The following is a 21,562-nucleotide window of genomic DNA, read 5'->3' as shown; positions in this document are numbered from 1 at the left end:
GTGGCTAAGGCGTGTCATTGCAGTGCCGGCCTCCTGTCATCCTCCCTTTCTTGTCCGCCAGACCCTCTGGCGCCCTGCTTACGACTCAAACAGGAGACAGTGCTGATTCATTTCCAAGCGGCCTTCCTACACCCACACCTGCTTCACATAGATGAGGTTTCCCGGACAGTCCCTGCCGAGAAGCCCAGGTGGATGTCTGAGACGGCAGCCAGATACCTGGAAGCCATTTTAAAAGCCTAGGGATATGGGTACTCGGGAGATAGGAGGCGGAAAGACCACTTGAGCCTAGGAGTTTGAGGCTGCAGTGAGCCATGATCGTGCCACTGCACTCCAGCCTGGACGACAGAGCAGACCCTGTCTCAATCAATCAATCAATGCAAGCCTAGAGATAAGGGCAGGAGAAAACCAGGGGACAGAAGTGAGGGATTGGCCACTGCCAAGTTCTGCCCACCCACCCCTTTCCTCAGGCCGTTCAGGGGAAAGAGAAATGGCCTCACTGTGGGGGCCACAGGTGTAGTTTAAGTCCTGACATTGCCTCTGGCTTACTGTGTGACTGTCGACCTTGGTTGAGTGGTGCCACGAACCTGAGCTTAAACGTTTTCAGCAGAAGGACCCCCTTTATTATGCCCCGCCCCACAAAATAAGTTCTGAGGTATTCTGTCTTAGCAAAATGCATTAAATAATTTATTTCCCCTGTTGTACTAATTGGATCCATAAGTGTCTCCCGGCAGCATGACCAGCATGCGAGGACCCACGTTATCACATTGGGTTCAGGTCATCCTGGATTTGTCACTCACAATGGGCATGTGCATATCCTTTGCTGGGGGGTGCAGACTGAAATTTTGAAGCACTCGCTGTGCGTCAGGTGCTCTCCGTACATTACCCCATTTAATTCACACAACAATCCCAGGAGTTGGAATAAGATGACCCCACTTCACAGAGGAGAACGCTGAGACTCAAAGTCTGCCAAATTCACACAATTAGTAAGGGGTGGGGAGGCATGACGAACACAGGTGGTCACAACGTTAAACCTTTTCTAGAAGCTCCAATTATCCCCCGATAACCCTGAGAGCCCTAACATTTCATTTCCATTCAGACCAGCCTCAGTCTCTCTGCCCATCCTCTCTCCACCCCACACTCAGCCTATCTGTCTCATTTCTCAACCTCAGCAGGCGCCAGAAGCCCATCTTTTCCCCATCTCTGATTCTGGCATCTTTTCCTCTTGCCTTCAAATGCCCTGTGGACTGGATTCTTTTTAATTTTTGTTTACTTACTTATTTGAGACATAGTCTCACTGTCGCCAAGGCTGGAGTACAGTGGCACCATCACAGCTCACTGCAGCCTCATGTGATCCTCCCACATTAACCTCCTCAGTAGCTGGGGCTATAGGTGTGCGCCACTGTGCGCATCTTTTTGCATCTTTTGTGGTGATGGAGTTTTTCGCTGTGCACCTATTTTTTGCATCTTTTGTGGTGATAGAGTTTTGCCATCTTGCCCAGACTGGTCTTGAACTCTTGAGCTCAAGCAATCCTCCTGCCTCGGCCTCCCAAAGTGCTGGGATACCAACGTGAGCCACCATGCCCAGCCTAGCCTGGATTAAATATAAATATAAAAGAGACTGAGCATGGTGGCTCACACCTGTAATCCCAGCACTTTGGGAGGCTGAGGCAGGCAGATCACCTGAAGCCAAGAGTTCGAGACCAGCCTGCCAGACATGGCAAAACCCCATCTCTACTAAAAATACAAAAATTAGCTGCGTGTGGTGGCGCACACCTGTAATCCCACCTACTCAGGAGGCTGAAGCACGAGAATCGCTTGAACCCGGGAGATGGAGGTTGCAGTGAGCTGAGTGACAGAGTGAGACCCTGTCTCAAAAAAATAATAATACAATCAAATAAGCTTAAAAGAACCATTTCTCATTGTCCCACCTCCTCTTGGCTTCCCCTTTGCCACAAATAACAACACCATCCACCCAATCACCCAAACCAGAAATGTGGCTGTCCTCCTGTCCTCTAGCCTCCTGCTTCCCCCGCTCTGCCTTCCAGATGTCGGTCAGTCAACCTATTGTTTCCACCTTCTAAATACCACCCAGCTTTCTCCACACTGCCTTAGGTCCCTCAGCATCATCTTGCTCCTGGACTACTGCAAACACATCCCAACTCCCCTCCCACCTCCATCCTCGCCCCCCAACTCTAACCCCTTCTCAGCTCTCCCACCAGAGTAATAACCTTTCTAAAATTCAAATCTGAGCATGTCAGCCCAGATTCAAATGCTTAGTGAACCCCCATAACTTTCAGAAGAGATGGCATGCCTTTGCTGGCACAGCAACTACACTGATGTGCATGCCACGCCCTTCTGTGCTTCCAAGCACTTCCCTATGCCTCACATTCTCTTGAAAAGCCTTTCCTCAGGGGGTCCGTCTGTCAATCCTAATCACCCTTTAAACTCAGCTCAAAGGTCATTGCCTCCATGCAGCATCCCAGAATCTACTTCCCAGCCTCACACCTGCTAGAGCAGAAGAGTGTGCACACACACATGCACACACACATGCACACACACAGCTAGTGTTCCTCCTGCAGCCGCTTGCCCATCGCTCTATCCCTTTTTTTCTTTTTTCTTTTTTCTTTTTTTTGAGATGGAGTCTTGCTCTGTCACCCAGGCTGGAGTGCAGTGGCATGATCTCGGCTCACTACAACCTCCGCCTCCCGGGTTCAAGTGATTCTCCTGCCTCAGCCTCCCGAGTAGCTAGGATTACAGGCAGGCACCACCACGCCCAGCTAATTTTGTATTTTTAGTAGAGGTGGGGTTTCTCCATGTTGGTCAGGCTGGTCTCGAACCCCGAACCTCAGGTGATGGGCCCGCCTCGGCCTCCCAAAGTCCTGGGATTACAGGCGTGAGCCACCACACCCAGCCCCCATTATTTCTTATGTTTAATTGTGACTATATATGTGTCCCTCCCACTAGACTGGGCTCCTAAGAAACAGGCACTGAGTATTGTCAATGCTCCATATCCCCAGTGCCTGACACAGAGGCACAAGTGCTGTCCGTCGTAACCACCATCCTCTCTCCTCCCTTCAACACCACTTCTCCAGATATGCTCTAAATCCTCCACCTCCACCCCCAGAACCTCCTGAAAACCGACTTGCTACCATTCTACGGAACCAGCTTTCTCCTACGTCACCAGAAACTCTTCTTGCCAATGCCAGTGTTTTGGGGAGGGAGCAATCTAACACCCTACTCTCAAAAGAGTTCTTCAGCAGGGAGGAGCCACCCACTTCTCTCTCCACCACTCTCTCCTTCTCCCAAAGGAAGAGGTGCGACTGGGGGATAGGCTCTGAGCAGGCTCAGCTCTGCCCTTCTCACTGCAGCTTCCTCTTCCCAGTCAGTCTGCCCCTCGGAAAGACGTGCCCTGCATCCTGTGCTCCCCACCTGCACTGATGACCCCACCGCCGCAAGGGTCGGCAGCTGGGCAGTTGCTATCTAGAATGAGCTACAAGGAAGGTCTGTTCAAGAAGCAGTGGGAGAGGAATAGAAAGATCTTTCCGGCCTCAGCTCCAAATTACATTCACTGGTCCACAGATAAGACTTGGAGCCCTGCTTGAGTACTTTTTCCCAGAACTCAAAAGAAAGAAGGATGTGGCCGGGCATTGTAGCTCACACCTGTAATCCCAGCATTTTGGGAGGCCAAGGTAGGTGGATCACCTGAGGTTGGGAGTTCAAGACCAGCCTGACCAATATGGAGAAACCCCATCTCTATTAAAAATACAAAATTAGCCAGGTGTGGTGGCGCATGCCTGTAATCCCAGCACTAGAAAGCTGAAGCAGGAGAATTGCTTGAGGCCAAGTGTGAGACCAGCCTGGTCAACAGAGTGAGCTAAACAAAATAATAATGATAATAATGTCAGTGTATCATAGTTCCTGAGTTCTCACGCCTGACACCTGGCTCGAGAACACAGGATATTTCCACCCTGGCCTGCCAGCTCCTCGTGGTTTCCCACAGCTAGAGGCCGCTGCTGTCCTGGCAAGGGCATAGGCCTGGGTATAAGGCAGGCTTGAGTCTGAAGCCAAGCTCCACTATTTGCCAGCATAGAGGGCCAAGAAGGAACAATGTCACTTGGTAAAACTGAAACTGGTGCTAACAGGGATCAACATAAATCAGGGTGATTCACAGTCTTCCCAGAAACACCCAACTTGAGAGATGCATTCTGTGTTCTGATAAATCCAAGTTACTTTCTAAATCTTAGAAAGGGACTAAGGGCAGCTTCAGAAAAAGAAAAGTGACTCAGGAGAGTGGGTGGTGATTTGTAATATTATAGTGTGTTGCTCATGAGGAAGTGGTTTAAAGAAAGACATTTTTGGAGATCAATATGTAATACTAGGAAATGGTTATTGCCAAGGAATTAAGACTTTGGATTCTGGATTTGAATCTTGACTCCACCATATTCTAATTCTGTCAATCAAGATCTTTCAGCTGAAAGAGACAGAAGTTTAATTCAAGCTCACCAAAGTAAAAAGGTGGTGTATTGTGTTACATCGCATTAAGGTCACTGTGATAATTCACAGGATCAGTAAACCACAGCCATGGGGACCAGAATGAGGAACTCAACACCATCCATCCATCCATTCTTCTCTCATGCTGTTTGTGTCTTTTTGCATGTGGGCATCACCCTTAGTATAGCATAGCAGAGCCTCTCCAAATAATGAGGAATGTGGCCACAGACTGCTCCAGCTTTGTAAACCCATTATCTATATATTAATCCAGAGAAGAGCGCTGATTGGCCCTGCTTGTCTCATATACTTAGCCATGGGCCAATTTCTGTTGCCAGGGAGACGGAGTGCTATGATTTGCCAGTGTGGTCAAGGGTCTTTTACTAAAAATAGGAAGCAAGTTACCACAGTTACTACACTCACCATGTAACCTTACAAACGTTACTTAACCTTTTCCTGAGCATCAGTTTCCTCTTCTGTAACATGGGAATTCTATTGCCCACTTCACCTATCAAATGAGATAACACATTTGTATGTATGTAAAGTATAGGGAGGACTCAGTGAGTGTTATTACATGTATCAATAGAAGAAGAAACTGTGGGCCGGGCGTGGTGGCTCACGCCTGTAATCCCAGCACTTTGGGAGGCCGAGGCGGGTGGATCACAAGGTCAGGAGTTTGAGACTAGTCTGGCCAACATGGTGAAACCCCAACTCTACTAAAAATACAAAAATTAGCCGGCATGGTAGCACACGCCTGCAATCCCAGCTACTCAGGAGGCTGAGGCAGAAGAATCACTTGAACCCAGGAGACGGAGGTTGCAGTGAGCAGAGATCATGCCACTGCACTCCAGCCTGGATGACAGAGCAAGACTCTGTCTTGGAAAAAAATGAAACTAACATATACTTAAAGCCAGTGTCATGGCCAAGATGGGGCCATCTGATGTATCAGCAACATAGAACCATGACCAAACCCCACATCCACTAAAATACAGGAATCATGATCTACTCCTGGTTTCCCTGTCAATATTTATTTATCCTTTGGGCCCACTTTTTGTCATCTGAAAGTATCAGGTGTTAGTTTAAGAAAAATAGTAAAGAAAACCTTAAAATTGAGAATAATCTGTTAATTTGCTACATTATTTCTCCTAGTTTGGAAATGCCCATATTTTTCTCATTATAATTGGTAAAACATCTAAGTCTAGCTTCAAAAGTAATGGACTTTGATGACAGCTTGCTTGATCCAGTTCAATGCTTCTCCCCATTTCAAAATAAGAAACTGGCTCTCCCCCTCCCCCTCCCCCTCCTTCTCCCTCTCCCCTTTCCACGGTCTCCCTCTGATGCCCAGCGGAAGCTGGACTGTACTGCCGCCATCTCTGCTCACTGCAACCTCCCTGCCTGATTCTCCTGCCTCAATCTGCCGAGTGCCTGCGATTGCAGGCGCGCGCTGCCACGCCTGACTGGTTTTCGTATTTTCTTGGTGGAGACGGGGTTTCGCTGTGTTGGCCGGGCTGGTCTCCAGCTCCTAACCGGGAGTGATCTGCCAGCCTCGGCTTCCCGAGGTGCCGGGATTGCAGATGGAGTCTCATTCACTCAGTACTCAATGTTGCCCAGGCTGGAGTGCAGTGGCATGATCTCGGCTCGCTACAACCTCCACCTCCCAGCCGCCTGCCTTGGCCTCCCAAAGTGCCCAGATTGCAGCCTCTGCCGGGCTGCCACCCCGTCTGGGAAGTGAGGAGCGTCTCTGCCCGGCTGCCCAGTCTGGGAAGTGAGGAGTTCCTCTTCCCGGCCGCCATCCCGCCTAGGAAGTGAGGAGCATCTCTGCCCGGCCGCCCATCGTCTGAGATGTGGGGAGCGCCACTGCCCCGCCGCCCCGTTTGGGATGTGAGGAGCGCCTCTGCCCGGCCGCCACCCCATCTGGGAGGTGAGGAGCGTCTCTCTCTGCCCGGCCGCCCAGTCTGAGAAGTGAGGAGACCCTCCGCCCAGCAGCCACCCCATCTGGGAAGTGAGGAGCGTCTCCGCCCGGCAGCCGCCCCGTCCGGGAGGTGGGGGGGCAGCCCCCGCCCGGCCAGCCGCCCCGTCCAGGAGGTGGGGGGTGCCTCTGCCCGGCCGCCCCTTCTGGGAAGTGAGGAGCCCCGCTGCCCGGCCGCCACCCCGTCTGGGAGGTGTACCCAACAGCTCATTGATGACGATGACGGTTTTGTCGAATAGAAAAGGGGGAAATGTGGGGAAAAGATAGAGAAATCAGATTGTTGCTGTGTCTGTGTAGAAAGAAGCAGACATAGGAGACTCCATTTTGTTCTGTACTAAGAAAAATTCTTCTGCCTTGGGATGCTGTTGATCTATGACCTTACCCCCAACCCCGTGCTCTCTGAAACATGTGCTGTGTCCACTCAGGGTTAAATGGATTAAGGGCTGCTCAAGATGTGCTTTGTTAAACAGATGCTTGAAGGCAGCATGCTCGTTAAGAGTCATCACCACTCCCTAATCTCAAGTACCCAGGGACACAAACACTGCAAGAAGGCCCCAGGGTCCTCTGCCTAGGAAAACCAGAGACCTTTGTTCACTTGTTTATCTGCTGACCTTCCCTCCACTATTGTCCTATGACCCTGCCAAATCCCCCTCTGCGAGAAACACCCAAGAATGATCAATAAAAAATTAAATAAAAATAAAAACAAAAAACAAAATAAGAAACTGGCTCCCTACAGGATGATAGACACACACATCATCAACCAGGCTTACTCAAGCAATCCTTTAAGCTCATCCACCTCCAGGCTCTCCATTCACCAACCAGCCTCTGGTTTGCATTTGGATTCTCAAAGGGACTTTACTTCTGGGAAGAAATTGAGCTAATTCCTGGAATGTTTGTGTTTATGTTGTGGTCATAAAGATGCACAATAATTAATCTCTCAGAACAAAAGCATCCCTCAGTGAAGTGATAAAGAATGACCTTCTGAACCTGCCCAGCTTCTGGCTAGATAAACATCTGTTCCTAAGAAGGAAAGAAGAGGCCAGGAGCAGAGGTGCACACCTGTAATCTTAGCACTTTGGGAGGTCGAAGCAGGAGGATTGCTTGAAGCTAGGAATTCCAGACCAGCCTGGACAACATAGCAAGAGCCCATCTCTATGTATAAAAATGAAAATTAAAATTTAGTAAACTGTATCTATATATAAAAATTAGCTGGGCATGGTGGCTCATGTCCATAGTCCCAGCTACTCAGGAAGCTGCATCGGGAGGATCACTTGAACCCAAGAAATCAAGGCTGCAGTGAGCCATAATTGCACCAATGCTCCCCAGCCTAGGCAACAGAAAAAGACCCTGTCAAAAAAAGAAAGAAAAGAAGACAGGAAAGAGGGAGGGAGGGAGGGAAGGAGGGAGAAAGAGAGAGAAAGAAGGAAAGAAGGAAAAGAAGGGAGGAAGGAAGGAAGGAAGGAAGGAAGGAAGGAAGGAAGGAAGGAAGGAAGGAAAGAAAGAAAGAAAAAAAGAAAGAAAGAAAGAAAGAAAGAAAGAAAGAAAGAAAGAAAGAAAGAAAGAAAGAAAGAAAGAAAGAAAGGCGGGCAGGCGGGCAGGTGCGGTGGCTCATGCCTATAATCCAAACATTTTGGGAGGCTAATGCAGGCAGATTGCTTGAGCCCAGGAGTTCAATACCATCCTGGGCAACAAAGTGAAACCCTATCTCCATAAAAAACACAGTTTACCCAGGCATGGTAGTATGCATCTGTGGTTCCAGCTACTCAGGAGGCTGAGGTGGAGGATCGCTTGAGCCCAGGGAGCAGAGGTTGCAGTGAGCCAAGATCACACCACTGCACTCCAGCCTGGGTGACACAGGGAGACCCTACCTCAAAAAAAAATAAAAAAGAAAAGAAGAAGGGAAAAAGAGAAGGCAAACAGGCAGGTAGGCAGGAAGAAACTAAAATTTGCTGAGTGCTTATACTGTGTAGGCATTACACTAAGTACTGTACATTTACTATCTAATTTACTCCTCTCAACCATTCTATAATGTGGGCAATGTCTGTGATTAATAGACCAGGAAACAGAAGCTCAGGGGATTAAGTGTAGAGCTGGGATTTGAACTCGGATTGGCATGACTGCAGAGTACCGCTCCACAATCACCCTGGCTCTGCCACTCCTTCACCCAGAGTTTCTTCTCCAGCCCCTTCCCCAGGTCCTCTTCCTCCCTCTACCCCAGCTGGTGGAGCTAACGTTGGTCCTCTAAGCTTTTCTCTCTTGCTCGCTTCCCTCTGTCTCCTTTCTCTTTCTTCCTCTTTCTCACAGCATCATCACCCCTCAGTTTATTTATTTATTTTAATAGAGATGGTTCTTGCTATGTTGCGCAGGCTGGTCTTGAATTCCTGGGCTCAAGTGATCCTCCCACCCCAACTCCCCCCAGTCCTCCACCCACCCACAATAGCTAAGACTATAGGCACTCACCACCACGCCTGGCCACACCCCTCGGTTTACACAGCTCCTAAAAGGCGTTTGAATCTCCACTCCACCAGCTCCGCCCTTCCAAGCCCAGGCTCTGCCTGTGAGCTCACTGCTCCCCCGTACCCCAGCTCCATCCCATCATCCAAGCCCCAATGTGTATCATCTCTGTCTTGCTCTGTAGAAACCCAGATCCAGCCAAGCAGCCACTGAGCACACACCAAGTGCTGCTGGGTTTTCCTTGGAAGCTCACCTGGCCGACCCGTTCTCTCTGTCCCCCGAGCTACTGCCTCACGCCAGCCTGTCCTGGGACAGCAACCTCCTGGCAACCTCCTGGCTAGCTTCTCCTTGGACTCCAGTCTCTCCCTTCTTCATCCATTGTGATTATAGCTCTTTGTTCTGTCACTCACTTGCTCAAAAACCTTTTGGGTCTCTCCACAGACCACCACATCGTTTAAACTCTTCAACACGGCTCTCAAGGATAAAACTCTCTAATTCATCCTCTGTTCATGTACCTGATAAATGGTTATTAAGAACTGACATTGGACTAGATAGAGCCTGCAGAGAGATTGGTGAATAAAACAGACATATTTCCTGCCCTGGTGGAGCATATAATCAACCGGGAGAAGAAAGGGGGAAAATATATAATTACAAGTAGTAGTAAGTACTATTAATACAAATAGGTGTGATGATGGAGAACCATGGGGGGCCCCATGCACCCACCTGGGTACAGTCAGGAAAGGGGCTTGCTAAGGAGGAGGGCTTTCATTTGAGACTGAAGGATGAGGAGTTACTCACTCAGGGAGCAGAGCCCATGAGCATTCCAGGCAGTGGCCCCGGGATGGTAAAGAGTTCGGTACATAAAGAAAGTAAAAGAAGGCCAGTGTGGCTGGAGCATGGATGGAAAGAGATAGAGAATGGCACAGGGTGGAACTGGAGAGATGAGCAGGGGTCAGATCATGCAGAGCCTTGTAGGCCGATGTAAGGAATTTAGGTTTTGTCCTAACTCCAACAAGAGGCCAGTGGAATGTCATTCCATTCAAACGATGGAATGACATTATCTGATTTAGGACTTAAAGATGACTCTAGGGAACTCCCAACAAAGGATGGAAGATTAGATTCTTTCTTCAACCTTGGGACATCGCTAAGAATAATCAAACAAAACAAATAGAGAAAGGGTAAAAAGCCATGTTTAATGAAACTGATACAACCCCAAGCTACAAATCACAAAAGGCATCTGCGGAATGTATCTCTGCAGGGAGCTAAGCAAGGACATTCAATGAGAGCAGAACATGCCACCCAAGCCCTTGGTGGAGCGCCCCGTGAAAGGAACCTACCTATTTGAGGTTGAGAAGAGGCTAAGGGAGAGGTCTCCCTGAGGAGACCGACTTTGACACCTCAAGACAGCAGGGAAGGGGGAGCTTAAGAAGAAACAATGCTGGCATGACATTCCTATTGCCTTGTCAGGGACACCACCAGAGATGAACTGGGATAAAGCAGGAGAGGAGACAGAGAGTGTCAGACCACATTCCACCAAGCTTTGCTGTGATTCAACCTGGGGAAGCTGATTGGAAAAAAAAGAAAAAAAAGTTTTGCTGTGAAGCAACCCTGTCTGCCAAAAACCAAAAATGAAGAAAAGATGTATTCCCCACCCTCTACCGCCAAGTACCATGAAAGCCCACTACACTTCACTCCACTCTACCACAACACCCTTCAGCAGATAACTATCCCCACTCCAAGTAAATAATAATCAGAAAGGAATTAACTTGGGAACTTTGCTTTTAAATGCTCTTTTAAAAATGAGAGAAATGGGGCAGGTGCGGTGGCTCACGCCTGTAATCCCAGCACTTTGGGAGGCCAAGGCAGGAGGATGGCTGGAGCCCAAGAGGTCGAGGATGCAGGGAGCCTTGACTGTACCACCGCATTCCAGCCTGGGCCACAGAGCAAGACCCTGTCTTAAAAAAAATAAGAGAGAGATAAATGGAGGAAAGAAACATAAGCAGCAAAAAATGAAGTATAATTATCAATATATCCAAATAAACTCAGGAAGAATTCTGATAAATACTTCTAAAGGAAAAAAAAAACTCATATAACATGACCTCTTCTTTAAAAAATAATTTTTAAAATAAACTCCTAGCCTTGAGCAATCCTCCCTTCTCGGCCACCAAAAGTACTGCGATTACAGGCATGAGCCACTGCACCCAGCCTTAAAAATAATTTTTAAAATGAGATACAAAATTTCAGAGAAAAGATTATATAGCAAAAGAAGGTGAAGAAGAGAAAATTAGCAGATTTTAGAAAATAAATAAAAGGGAAAAAGTAAAACATTTCAAAGTTGAAGTCCATATTATTTTCTTTTTTCTATTTTCTGGCTTCTATAACTAAGAAGGTCACTTTTTTATTTTTTTGAGACGGAGTCTCGCTCTGTCACCCAGGCTGGAGTGCAGGGGCATGATCTCGGCTCACGGCAACCTCCACCTGCCCAGTTCAAGCAATTCTCCTGCCTCAGCTTCCCACGTAGCTGGGACTACAGGCATGCACCACCACACCCACCTAATTTTTGTATTTTTAGTAGAGTCGGCGTTTCACCATGTTGGCCAGGCTGGTCTCGAACTCCTGACATCAGGTGATCTACCAGCGTCAGCCTCCCAAAGTGCTAGGATTACAGGCGTGAGCCACCGAGCCTGTCCAAGAAGGCCATATTTTAAAATAGAATAAAGGCAATGGAAAAAAAAGACTATAATGGATAAATTTCTGAAAATCATAAAAATGAAATGGAAGAACACAACAATGAAAATAGCATTATAGGAAGAATGAGAAATGTGGAAAACAGAAAAATCCAAATGATTTATAATTGATATTTTTGAAAAAGAGAACAAAGCATACGGTAATGAATAAAATAATCTAAAATAAATACTTTCAAACATAAAATAAATAAAATAAAATAAATACTTGACTCCAGATCTAATGGACACACCCACCTTTTTTTTTTTTTTTTTTTTTTTTTTGAGATGACCTCACTCTGTTGCCCAGGCTGGAGTGCAGTGGCACAATCATGGTTCACTGCAGCCTCGACCTCCCTGGGCTCAGGTGATCCTCTCACCTCAGCCTCCAAGTAGCTGGGACTACAGGTGTGCACTACCATGGCTGGCTAATTTTTTTTTTTTTTTAAGACTGAGTCTCACTCTGTTGCCCTAGTTGGAGTGCAGTGGCGCCATATCGGCTCACTGCAACCTCCGCCTACCGGGTTCAAGCGATTCTCCTGCCTCAGCTTCCCAAGTAGCTGGGATTATAGGCACAAGCCACCACGTCCAGCTAATTTTTTATTTTTAGTAGAGATGGGGTTTCACCATGTTGGCCAGGCTGGTCTCAAACTCCTGACCTCAGGTAATCCGCCTGCCTCGGCCTCCCAAAGTGCTGGGATTACAGGATTGAGCCACCACGCCCGGCTAATATTTTTTTGTAGAGACAGGGTTTCGTCATGTTGCCCAGACTGGTCTTGAACTCCAGGCTCAAGTGCACCACTGACCTTGGCCTCTCAAAGTGCTGGGATTACAGGTGTGAGCCACTGTTCCCAGCCAGGCACATCATGTTCTAAGAAAAGAAAATGATCCAGACTTATCAAAGCCAAGACATATTCTGATAAAGTTATTGCGTTAAGGAGAAATAGCTAGACTTCCATTTCTATCGATTATTTTTCTTTTCTTTCTTTTTTTCTTTTGTTTGTTTGGTTTTTTTTTTATTTTCAACAGGGGCTTCTGCAATAGAATCTATCTGGTTCAAACATGACAGTGATACTTTTTTATTTCACAGCTAAGTTCACATTAAAGTAAAGAAAACCCTTCTAGGCCCAAAGCGAAGGGGAAACTAAAAACCAATTAGGCGTGAGTTAATGCTACAGCTGTTCTTGGGAAGGGACGGTTTCTAGTCTCAGAAAACAAGGGGCTTCAGTTTTCAAGGACCAATCGTGAAGAGATGGGTCCTTATAACTGCAAGTGTCTGGGAATCTGAAAGCCACCTTACATGAAGCAAGGTGCCCCAAGTACCACTTTCTTGGTGAAAGAATGGGCTGAAAGAAAAAAACCTCTCATGAGCAAAATGAGATTTCGAGGAAGCTTGTACGTCTTCGCCTGGGCTCTGGATGGAGAAAGTTTTCTTAGAGAAATTTTAACTTTGGGCCTGTCTTCATGCAGATTTGGGATTTTAGTTTACATGGCTGGCATGGTTCAGAAAACCCCCAAGCCAAGAAATCAACATAAAAAGTAATACTAAACTGGTTTTGGCCTTGGGGCACTTGGGAAAAGCAAAACAAAATTACTTTGAAGACTTATACTCTTAAACCAGATTAACCAGGATTCCCCCAGTTAAAGCTGAGGTTGACATTTTTTAAATTAGATAAAATAGGCAGCTTTGCAGGAAAAAAAAATTATATATATGTAAATTTTATATATATGTAAGTTATTTATATGTAAAACTGACCAACATTGACTAAGAAGGAGAAAATCTGAAGAACTATAATCATTAAAGAAATTGATTAGTAGTATAAATCTACCTAACAAAGATAAAATTGATGGTTTTCATAGACAAGTTTACCAAATAAGAAAAAAAAACATACAAACTTAAATTTCCAGAAAATAGAAAAAGGAAATACTGCCCATATGTGGCATGTATAAAATAACCTTTATGGTAGAGACTGCTAATTGTCCTATTACCTATTCTCCCCTTGTCTTTCACAGCAAAAGAATCTTTGCTTTTAAGTTCAAATAAAGGCCACACTTCCCAGCCTTCCTTACAGCTGGGTGTAGCCATATGACTAAGTTCTGGCCAAGAGAAGTAGAAACGGTGTATGCAACTTTTGATTCATGCTCAAAAGTCAGAGACATGCCGTTTCTTCACCCTGCCATTTAGAAAGTAGATGAGCTATTTGGACCATACGAACTAGGGGTGGTTAAGCAGAACCACCAAACCAGCCCTGGACCACCAACCTCCAGACAATACAGGACAGAAAAAAAAAATTCCCTCTCATTCACGTCACCACTATTTTTGGTATCCGTTACATACAGCCAAACCCATGTACCAAGCAGATCATCCTACATACCAACACCAGAAATGTATCATATGAGAAAGGAAAATTGAGACCCAATCTCACTTATGATTATAGATGCAAAATCCTAAATAAACTGTTAGCAAATGGAATCAAGTATTATACTTAAGAAAAATTATGACTAAGTTGGGTTTATGCCATGATTGCAGGGATGACTTTAACATTAGAAAATACATTAATGTAAGTCTCCACATTAAGAGATTAAAAATTAAAACCATATGATGATGCCAGAATAAATTCAATACCCATTTATAATAATAACGCTTAATAATCTAGGAATAGAAAGGAACATCTTGACCAACAAGCAAAAACCTACTGCAATCTTATTTTTTTTTTTTTTTTAGTGGGGTTTCACCACGTTGCCCTCACTGGTCTCAAACTCCTGACCTCAAAGGATTCACCTACCTCGGCCTCCCAAAGTGCTGGAATTACAGGCATGAGCCACCACACCCAGCCTGCAATCTTATTCTTAACGTTAAATTATTCTTAACAGTAAATGAATGAACAGTAAATGCTTTAAAATTGTTCCTGTTAAAGTCAAACACAAGGAAAGGATTCTTGCTATTATCACTTTATTCAACATTAATTTGAAGGTTCTGACCATTACACTAAGGAAAACATTTTTTCAAGGTCTAAGGATTGGAAAAAAACAAGGATATGATACAATTGCCTCCAGAGAAGAAACAAGCAGGGCAAAACACAAGGCCTATCAGGATAAAAAGCTGATGCAAGTAAGTCGGGGGCTGATCTGAGGCAACAAGCTTCCTCCCACTGCAAATCCACAGAGCTGGAGGTTTAAATCCAGGGAGACTGCCTTTTCCCAGAGCTGCTTTTTATTTTTTTATTTTTTTTCCGCATGTATGAGTGAATATTTTATTTTTTTATTTTATATATACATAGATAGATTTTTATTATACTTTAAGTTCTAGGGTACATGTGCACAACATAAAGCTTAAAGGCAAATTCCCATCCAGGATGTTGCCCAGCGGAATGACCACAAACAAAATGGTGACACTAGTTCTCCGGTGCCTTTGGCTGTCCACACTGAGGATTTCCCCCAATACCTCCAGATGCAGTAGCTGAGAACAACCCCCACTCCAGCCCAGGAAACACAGGCTCACAAGCCAAAATCACCAGAACCTGAGATGTACAGAAATTGTAACAAAATACCCCCCAAAAAGACCAACATGAACCATTTGAAGCATAGTTATTGAAATTGGTAGATGAAAAAGTTAAATTAAGGTAATAAATATCCTCAAAAAGATAAAGGAGAGATTAGTGATAGAAATAAAAACAAGAAGTCATAAAAAAAGAACTGTCCAGGCTCAGTGGCTCATGCCTGTAATCCCTGCACTTTGGGAGGCAGAGGCGGGCAGATCACAAGGTCAAGAGATCAAGACCATTCTAGCCAACATGGTGAAACCCCGTCTCTACTAAAAATGCAAAAATTAGCCGGGTGTGGTGGTGTGCACCTGTAATCCCAGCTACTCAGGAGGCTGAGGCAGGAGAATTGCTTGAACCCAGGAGGCAGAGGTTGCAATGCACCAAGATCGTGCCACTGCACTCCAGCCTGGGTGACGGAGTGTCAAAAAAATAATAATAAAATAAAATAAAGAGCATAATAATTGGGAAAAATAAAAGATGGCTACAACTGGAGAATAAATGGATGAGCTAAATGATCAGACTGAGAAATTCTCCCAGAAGGCAGAAGTAGAGAATAAAGAGAATATTTTTAAAGGAGCTAAGTGCTATGGAGAATAGAAGTAGAGTGCTCATATCAGGATAACAGGATTCCCCAGACAGGGAATTAAAAAAAAAAAACAGAGAAGAGGAAATAATGAAGTAATAACATGGAAACACTTCTGAGAATTAGAGAAAAAGATTTCAGATAGAAAGGGCTCATAGAATGCTAAATAGGGTAACTGAGGAAAAAAACACATTTAGACTCATATTGAAGTGGAAGAAGATCAAATTCAATTAAAACTCTGAACATTTCCAAAAGCAATAGATTGCCTACAAAGAAATTGAGTTGGTCTGTTGTGCACTGGTTTCAACCTGTCTGAGTCAAGTTAAACAGACACACACATACACACTCAAGTTACATGAAGCAGGTTTATTACTTACAGATTGAAAGCAGGGGACAGGAATTGAGAAGTAGGTCATGTTACATGAAGCAGGTTTATTACTTACAGATTGAAAGCAGGGGACAACAGAAGCCTCAGATTCATGGCAGGCTGGTACCCCAAGGCTCAGAAAAGCTGCCCAGGAACTACCAGTCATACTGGATTAGAAAAAGAAGAAAAAAAGAAAAAAGAAAAGCTGCCCAGGGCAGATGGAGTCTCAGTTACATGTGCCCCACTTGCATCTCAGCTGAGGGACTCCAAAAAGCATCCTAAGGCTGGGCACGGTGGCTCACGCCTGTAATCCCAGCATTTTAAGAAGCTGAGGCAGGAGGATTGCTTGAGGCCAGCAGTTTGAGACCAGCCTGGGGAATATAATGAGACTCCATCTCTAGAAAATAAAAAACAGGCCAGGCGCGGTGGCTTATGCCTGTAATCCCTGTAATCCAACACTTTGGGAGGCCAAGGCAGGCGGATCACATGAAGTCAGGAGTTTGAGACCAGCCTGGCCAACATGGTGATACTCCCATCTCTATTAAAAATACAAAAAAATTAGCTCGATGTGGTGGTGGGCACCTGTAATCCCAGCTACTTGGGAGGCTGAGGCACAAGAATCGCTTGAACACGGGAGACAGAGGTTTTAGTGAGCAGAGATCGGGCCACTGCACTCCAGCCTGGGCAACAGAGTGAGACTCCGTCTCAAAAAAAAAAAGAAAAGAAAAAAGAAAAAAATCAGCTGGGCATGGTGGCACACACCTGTACCCCCAGCTACTTGGGGGGCTGAGGAGAGCAGATTTCTTGAGCCCAGGAGTTCAAGGCTGCATGAGCTGTGATTATGCCACTGCACTCCAGCCTGGACCACAGAGTGAGACCCTGTCTCAAAAAACAAAACAAAAAAAGCAGCATGCCCTGGATTTACACCCCTGGGGCAATGTGACATGCTTGGCTAATGAGTTGAAGGACATCCTGTTTCTAGGGGTTACTGGAACGGGGCCCAGGCTGTTCACCAGTCCCTCTTTATCTTGGGATGTTGTATCTCAGCACATTCTACAGTTATTCCTGAGAGCTCCAAGTGATAAAGGGGAGATACCTGCATAAGGCCAAGGCCATGGGGAGAACTGTCCTGCAGGAACATGAATCAAATTGACATCAGACTTTTCAATAGAAACACTGAATACAAGAAAGTGGCAAGGTTTGTAAGTATTGAAAGAAATTTTAGGCTAGGTGCAGTGGCTCACCCAGTTAATCCCAGCACTTTGGGAGGCTGAGGTGGGAGGTTCACCTGAGGTCCAGACCAGCCTAGCCAACACGTTGAAACCCCATCTGTACTAAAAATACAAAAATTAGCCGGGCGTGATGACATGCCCCTGTAATCCCTAACTACTCAGGAGGCTGAGGCACAAGAATTGCTTGAGCCTAGGAGCCTAAGGTTGCAGTGAGCCAAAATTGCGCCATTGCACTCCAGCCTGCAAGACTCTATCTCAAAAAAAAAAAAAAAGAGAGAGAGAGAGAGAAAGAAAGAAAAAAAAAATTCTGTGTAGCCAAATAGTCATTCGAATTTGAAAATATAATAAAAAATATTCTCGGCCAGGCGTGGTGGCTCATGCCTGTAATCTCAGCACTTTCAGAAGCCGAGGCAGGTGGATCACCTGAGGTCAGGAGTTACAGACTAGCCAGACTAGCCTGGCCAACATGATGAAACCCCGTCTCTACTAAAAATACAAAAATTAGTCGGGCATGGTGGCGCGTGCCTGTGGTCCCAGCTACTCAGAAGGCTGAGGCAGGAGAGTTGCTTGAACCCAGGGAGGCAGAGGCTGCAGTGAGCTGAGATTGTGCCACTGCATTCCAGCCTGGGTGACAGAGCAAGATTCTGTCTCAAAAAAAAAAAAAAAAAAAAAAATTATCACATTACAAAAGCCTCAGAATGTTTGTCACACAAAGACCTACATTTACAATTCTCAAAGTATCCAAATGAGAAGAGAAATAAGTTCAAGAGGATAGGATGATGCCTGCAATATAGGAAATAAACATGATTAAATGACATAATAAAATTGAATATCAACAAAAGCTAAAAGGGGGAGAGAGTCTGAGAAAGAAGAGGTGGAGGAGAGTGAGAGATAATCAGAATGGAATGATTGGTTGGAGAGTAGAGTCTCTAGTTACTGTGTCATATATTTGCAGCTGGACTCCATCCCATAGATGAGCTGAAGCAAAAGGACCTTCACACAGAACTTTTATCATCAGCCTGAGGAAAAAGTACTCGAAGGACAAGGCCATTGGTTGGGAACTTACACCAAAAAAAAAAAAAAAAAAAAAAACCTGAATTATAGGTACTATGAATATGATGAAAATAAGCAGAAGGGACCGGGTGCAGTGGCTCACGCCTCTAATCCCAGCACTTTGGGAGGCCGAGGCAGACAGATCACCCAAGGTCAGGAGTTCGAGACCAGCCTGGCCAACCATGGCCAATATGGTGAAACCCCGTCTCTACTAAAAATACAAAAATTAGCCAAGCACAGTGGCGCACACCTGTAATTGCAGCTACTCGAGAAGCTGAGACAGAATTGCTTGAACCCAGGAGGCAGAGGTTGCAATGAGCCAAGATCACACCACTGCACTTCAGCCTGGGAGACAGTGCAAGACCCCATCTCAAAAAAAAAAAAGAGGAAGGAAAAGACAAGACTGACGGGATAGGAGGGTGTGAAAGGAACTTTATTATTAGGAAGAATATAAATAATTAAAAATTATTCAATGAAGTAGCATAAAGTCAAATTAAAGCAACTACATTAACAAGAAAATAGAATGTATAGTTTTCAAAACGTGAGAAGAATGTTGGCTCTATGTAATGGAAAGTAACAAAGGTGGGGAAAGAAACAACAAAGAAGGCACGGTACATGAAAAATATAAAATTAAATGGCAGAATAAGTCCTAATATTATAGTAATTGTAATAAAGATGGGTAAAGTAAACACACTTCTTAAAAGACAAACATTCCTGGGTCGAGTTTCTTTCTTAAGTTTCAGCAATATGTTGCATACAAGAGAAACACTGAAAATAAAAAACTTTATCATGGGCTGGGCGCAGTGGCTTACGCCTATAATCCCACCACTTTGGGAAGCCAAGGCAGGCGGTTCACCTGAGGTCAGGAGTTCGAGACCAGCCTGACCAACATGAAGAAACCCCATTTCTACTAAAAATACAAAAAACTTAGCCAGGCATGGTAGCACTTGCCTATAATCCCAGCTGCTCGGGAGGCTGAGGCAGGAGAATCGCTTGAATCCGGTAGGCGGAGGTTGGAGTGAGCCAAGATCACACCATTGCACTCCAGCCTGGGCAACAAGAGTGAAACTCCATCTGAAAAAAAATAAAAATAAAAAAACTATTTCAAATATTTAAACAAGAGAATAGAAGGAATAAACAAAAGGAAGAAAATACATGAAGCAAATATGAACCAACAAAAAATCAGGGAAGTAATTTTAATATTTGACAAAAGAGGATACAAGAGGAAAAATATAAAAGACAAAGAATGAGGTAATACAAGAAAATACAAACACCAGGAACATAAAAGCACCTACTCATATAGCCTCAAAATATATAAAACAACAACTGATAAAATTTCTGAGGCTGGGTGTGGTGGCTCATGCCTATAATCCCAGCATTTAGAGAGGCCAGGGTGGGAGGACTGCTTGAGCCCAGGAGTTCCAAGACCAGCCTGGGCAGAATAGTGGGACCTCATCACTATTAAAAAATAATAATAATAAATTAAAAATTAAAAAGAAAAAATGTTTTTTGGAAGAAATAGATTAATTATGGTTAGAGATTTTTTACACACCTTTCTCTGAAACTGGTTGATCAAGGAGACAAAAATAAGCAGAGGTATAAAATAGCTGTATAATATCATTGGTAAATTCAAGCTATTGGGCTGGCCATGGTGGCTCACTCCTGTAATCCCAGAACTTTGGAGGGCCAAGATGGGTGGATCACCTGAGGTCAGGAGTTCCAGACCAGCCTGGCCAACATGGCAAAACCCCATCTCAACTAAAAATACAAAAATTAGTTGGGCATGGTGGTGGGCACCTGTAGTCCCAGCTACTAGGGAGTCTGAGGCAGGAGGATCACTTGAACCCAGGAGGCAGAGGTTGCAGTGAGCCGAGATCACACCACCACACTCCAGCCTGGGCAACAGAGCGAGACTCCACCTCAACAACAACAAAAAAAAATTTAAGCTATTGGTGTATGTAGAATTTCACACCCAACAAAGAGAAAATACATAATCTTTTCTAGCATGTATGTATCACGTAATATTGAATATGTTGGATGCTATAAAGAAAGCCTTGAAAAATTTCAGAGACTCACTATTATCAGATTAAGGCCAGATGTGTTGGCTCACACCTATAATCCCAGCACTTTGGGAAGCTGAAGCAGGAGGATCGCTTGAGCCCAGGAATTCGAGGCTGCAGTGAGTTATGATTGTGCCATTGCACTCCAGCCTGGGCAACAGAGCAAAAAAAAGGGGGGCCACCTGTAATCCCAGCACTTTGGGAGCCCAAGGAGGGCAGATCACAAGGTCAGGAGATCAAGACCATCCTGGCTAACACGGTGAAACCCTGTCTCTACTAAAATTAGCTGGGTGTGGTGGCAGGCGCCTGTAGTCCCACCTACTCAGGAGGCTGAGGCAGGAGAATGGCATAAACCTGGGAGGTGGAGCTTGCAGTGAGCTGAGATCACGCCACTGCATTCCAGCCTAGGCGACAGAGCGAGACTCCGTCTCAAAAAAAAAAAAAAAAGTTTGCAATATTATACAGATTATGTTTTTCTGACTGCAATGCAACAAAATTTTTAAATTAATAGATAATAACGGCCAGGTGTGGTGGCTCACGCCTGTAATCTCAGCACTTTGATAGGCCGAGGCTGGCAGATCACCTGAGGTCAGAAGTTCAAGACCAGCCTGGCCAACACGGTGAAACCCTGTCTCTACTAAATATACAAAAAATCAGCTGGGCATGGTGGTGAGCGCCAGCAATCCCAGCTACTCAGGAGGCTGAGGCAAGAGAATCGCTTGAACCTGGGAGGCAGAGGTAGCAGTGAGCCAAGATCGAGCCATTGCACTCCAGCCTGGGCAACAGGGCAAGAGTCCGTCTCAAACAAACAAAAATAGATAATAAAATAGTTTTAAAATAAATCACCCAAAAAAACTGAAAACAGCCCAATGTCCATCAATAGGACTATAGATAAATAGGGTATTTTCATACAATGAAATATGATAGAGTAATAAAAATGAATGAACTCCATCAATATAAATCTTAAAATAAATCTCTTATTTTATCTGGGCACGGTGGCTGACGCCTGTAATCCCAGCACTTTGGGAGGCCAAGGTGGGTGGATCACCTGAGGTCAGGAGTTCAAGACCAGCCTAACCAACATGGAG

Source organism: Gorilla gorilla, chromosome 1 (genome assembly GCF_029281585.2).
Source record: "Gorilla gorilla gorilla isolate KB3781 chromosome 1, NHGRI_mGorGor1-v2.1_pri, whole genome shotgun sequence".
Taxonomy (NCBI): Eukaryota; Metazoa; Chordata; class Mammalia; order Primates; family Hominidae; genus Gorilla; species Gorilla gorilla.
The sequence above is the reverse complement of the archived record's forward strand: the minus strand, read 5'-3'. Positions refer to the sequence as shown.